The sequence below is a fragment of the Phacochoerus africanus genome, chromosome 12 (assembly GCF_016906955.1).
Source record: "Phacochoerus africanus isolate WHEZ1 chromosome 12, ROS_Pafr_v1, whole genome shotgun sequence".
In the NCBI taxonomy this organism is placed as follows: domain Eukaryota; kingdom Metazoa; phylum Chordata; class Mammalia; order Artiodactyla; family Suidae; genus Phacochoerus; species Phacochoerus africanus.
The window spans coordinates 30,486,051-30,490,386 of record NC_062555.1 but is presented as its reverse complement, the minus strand read 5'-3'; the positions used below and the strand labels follow the sequence as shown (position 1 = coordinate 30,490,386).

The following is a 4,336-nucleotide window of genomic DNA, read 5'->3' as shown; positions in this document are numbered from 1 at the left end:
ACCCTGCTCTGGAATAGAGTTCAAGATAATGCCAAACTACATTGTTTTCTATAACGTCAAAGATGGGTCTTCACTGGAGGTAGAATCACATGTCTTTGTTCATCCATTTAACTAGGATGCACTGAGCTCCTAATGTGTGCCTAATACTCCTCTTGACCTTGAGTGCTGCCTTCAAGGAGCTCACAGTCTAGTGAGAGAGAGCAGACACCAATGAAACAAGCATATAACTCATACTGTGTATTGTGCAACCAAGAGGACATGTGACTTTGATAGGCCTGGTGTCAGAAGGCTTCCCTGAATAAATGACTTTTAAGCTGAGGTCCACAGGATGAGTCTGACTTTATAGCCAAAAGGGGAAAGGTGCTCACATCAGCAGCACATAGACTAAAAGTGGAACAATACTGAGAGGATTTGCATGGCCCCTGTGCAAGGATGACATGCAAATTTGTGAAGTGTTCCATATTTTTGCACAGTAATGCGAAAGTGTTTAATGTTACTGAACTGTAGACTCAAAATCATTGAAATGGTAAATTTTGTTACACACGCTTGAACACAATAAAAAAAGAGGTATGGCAACATGGATGCAACTAGAGATTATTATCATACTAAGTGACGTAAGTCAGAATGAGAAAGACAAATACCATATGATATCACTTATATGTGAAATCTAAAAGATGGCACAGATAATCTATCTACGGAACAGAAACAGACTCACAGACATAGAGAGCAGACTTGAGATAGCCAAGAGAGAGGGGGAAGGGAGTAGGATGGACTGGGAGCTTGAGGTTAATAGACGCCAAATATTTTATTTACAAAGGACAAACAACAAGGTCATACTATATAGAACAGGAAGCACTATCCAATCTGATCTTCTGGGATAGACCATGATGGATAATAATATAAAAAAGGATGTATATATACATATAATGTTGTCATTTTGCTGTCCAGCAGAAATTGGCACAATGTTGTAAATCAACTATATTTCAATAGAAAAAAATTCTAACAGGGGGATATGGTGTTGGGACAGTCCCACTGCAAGTAGAGGGACTGGCAGTTACAAATGTCTGTGGGGGAGTTCCTGTCATGGGGCAGCAGAAACAAATCTGACCAGGAACCATGAGGTTGTGGGTTTGATCCCTGGCCTCGATCGTCAGGTCAAGGATCCAGCATTGCCGTGAGCTGTGGTGTAGGTTGCAGACTCGGCTCAGATCCCATGTTGCTGTGGATGTTTTGTAGGCCGGCAGCTACAGCTCTGACTTGACCCCTAGCCTGGGAACCTCCATATGCCACGGGTGTGGGCCTCAAAAGACAAAAGACAAAAGACAAAAAAAAAAATGACTCTGTGAAGGGGGAGCGTGGGTGAAAGGAAAACCAGCAGGGCTGGTTTGTCAAGATTTAGGGGGTGTTGTGTGGCCCCAGGTGAGGCCAGAGTCAAAGACAGAGGTCAGACCACAGTGAACAGACAGAGATGTTGATCCCTGTCTTAGGATCAGTGGGAGATTGTTGAAGGGCTTTCCTCAGTGACAGAACTTTGTTTTAAAAAATTACCATGGACTAGGATGGAGAGTGGGTAGAGGAGCAGTGGAGGTGGCTGACCAGTTGGGAAGGTATCAGATTTCTTCATGAGCGAGATGGGTGTTGCTTGGACAGAGATGGAAAGAAGTTGATACATTTGAGAAAAGTTGGAGGGCCAATGGCTGAACTTGTTGGATGGTCATCCTGGGAGTGAGGGGAGAAACCAGTCAAGAAAGAGCTCCATTTCTGGATGGATGGTGGTGCCAGGGCCTGGGACAGGAAGCGAAGAGAAGGAGTTTGGGTCACTATGGTTGTTTTGGACAGGTTGAGTTTGCGAGCCTCAAGAAGCTCACAGCTGCCCATGTAGGGGATCCTATGCATGGGGCATTGGCACAGGGCTCACTAAGGCCCATGCTAGTTTGTGGCACAATTTCCAGTGATGCTACCTGGCTCACAGTGATTGTTCTCTGAGGCATGTTTATCATGGGACAAGTGAGGACTCAGGACCACTCCCAAGAAAGAAAACAAATGGATTGTCCAGGCTACCTCATGCAGCAGGCTGAACTGCTCCACTGGGCAGCTGAAAAAAACAATTGATTTATATTTCTTCTGCTGCTCTATGACAAAATCTTGACTAAACAATACTTGGTGTGGGTGGTAGATAAAATGGGATTGTGTGTATACAGCTGGGATGTCAGCTATGTGTCCAACTCTTATCTTTTAGACCCAAAGGCCAGCAGTCCTCAGAGTGCTTCTGAAACATCAAACATAAAAGGCAGATGCTGAGTGCTAATTCACTGAAGCCAAATATCATGTCCAATCACAAGGGCTTGAGTCTTTGGAACAACTGTCTTTTCATTTAATGATTTTGGACATTCAAAACATACACATTTGAGGTCTACCCAAGGCAGAGGTAGAATTGTATTTCTGAGCTTCTCTGTAATGTCTACCAGCTCTCTGGTCCCATCCAAAGTAATCTCATTCTTTATTCACACTGCACTGATGAAAGCTACATAAAGGCGTCAAATGAACAATCAAATGTCAAGAAAACAACATTTTAAAGGGCTCAAGCTTTAGGACATACCATTGAGGCAAGTAAGCATGGAATAAATTCCTAGAATTAGTCACACATGCCTCAATAAGTAAGCACTGGCTAGATTGAATGGCAACTTTTAATTGTGCTCATGCAAAAAAAAATATAATAATAAAAATGGAGTTCCCATTGTGGCACAGTGGAAATGAATCCAACTAGGAGCCATGAGGTTTTGGGTTCAATCCCTGGCCTCTCTCAGCGGGTCAAGGATCCAGCATTGCCATGAGCTGTGGTGTAGTTTGCAGACACTCCTCAGATCTGGCTGTGCTGTAGGCTGGTGGCTACAGCTCCGATTAAACCCCTAGCCTGGGAACCTCTATAAGCCACAGGTTCAACCCTAAAAAGACAAAAAAAATTAAAAATAAATAAATTAATTTAAAAAAATAATTGGCAAAGCAGAAATGAATCCCACTAGGAACCATGATGTTGTGGGTTCGATCCCTGGCCTTGCTCAGTGGGTTAAGGATCCGGCGTTGCCATAAGCTGTGATGTAGGTCGCAGAAATGGCTCAGATCTGATGTTGCTGTGACTGTGGTGTAGGCTGGCGGCTACAGCTCTGATTAGACCCCTAGCCTTGGAACCTCCATGTGCCACTGGTACAGCCTTAAAAAGACCAAAAAAAAAATTGTGCTCATGGACTGAGTTCTTTCTGTGTATAAAGATGCACAGGCCAAACCCTAGGGTAAGTTCAGAACTTTACTGCTCTGGAAGAAGCTAGTCATAATCAATTTAAAAGCAGACACAAGCATAAGATAAATCCTCAGGTTTGATGGTAAATATATACTGAGGGAAACTTGTTATCTACAAAGATCAATCTAGATAATCTTGATGTGTCCTTAAGAAAATAAATATGATGTGAGTAATGCTACAAATGAAGAAATATTATAAGTACATCTAAGGGAAACATTATATTATGAAAATAGAAATTAAAATTAAAAAAAGAGGAGTTCCCATCATGGCCCATTGGTTAATGAACCAGACTAGCATCCATGAGGGCGTGGGTTCCATCCCTGGCCTCGCCCAGTGGGTTAATGATCCGGTGTTGCCATGAGCTGTGGTGTAGGTTGAAGATGCAGCTCAGATCTGGCATTGCTGTGGCTCTGGGGTAGGCCAGCGGCTACAGCTCTGATTGGACTCCTAGCCTGGGAACCTCCATATGCTGCAGGTGCGGCCCTAGAAAAGACAAAAAGACCAAATAGACAAACAAAAAAAAAAAGAAAATAGAAGGGTGATGGTACACCTGGAGTGAAAGGAAACGGGTCAAAAAATGAGACTGTATCGAGTTTTGCTGCTGTTCTGATCCTATCATCACCAAGGACCTTGCTTTTGTTAACTTGGCCTTGAAGGTTGGCTTTCTGCAGGTGTACAAGTTGGTACAATGATTCTGCATCACCTAATCAAAATATTCCTATTTGTAAATTGCCAAATTGTTATTCAGATTTATATCATCTCTTTGATAAGTTTGCTTTGTGCTACTCTGTTCCATAACCTCCAAAGGGCTTTGATCCTCCTCAGGAGCTGACAGTCTGTGGGGTGGCAGAACATTTTAAATTTGCCAGTTAACAGCCTTTTGGTTTAAATGAGACATTTAGAGTTTGAGCCTTCAGTCTGTTTAAAGTACCATTCCCTATCAGGACTGGTTTAAATATTCTCTTATGCATAGCTGTTAAACAAAAGCTGTGCAATTAAACAAAAGCATGTATTAATCTTCAAGATGTCACAATTCTG

At 42.6% G+C, this 4,336-nt stretch overlaps 1 non-coding gene across 1 annotated transcript; it reads left to right on the top strand.

Moving 5' to 3' along the window:
* Positions 1 to 360: 360 nt before the first annotated feature.
* Positions 361 to 467, top strand: LOC125113100 (U6 spliceosomal RNA). Its single transcript, XR_007131331.1, has one exon. It is a non-coding gene; the product is annotated as a U6 spliceosomal RNA (small nuclear RNA).
* Positions 468 to 4,336: the final 3,869 nt, after the last annotated feature.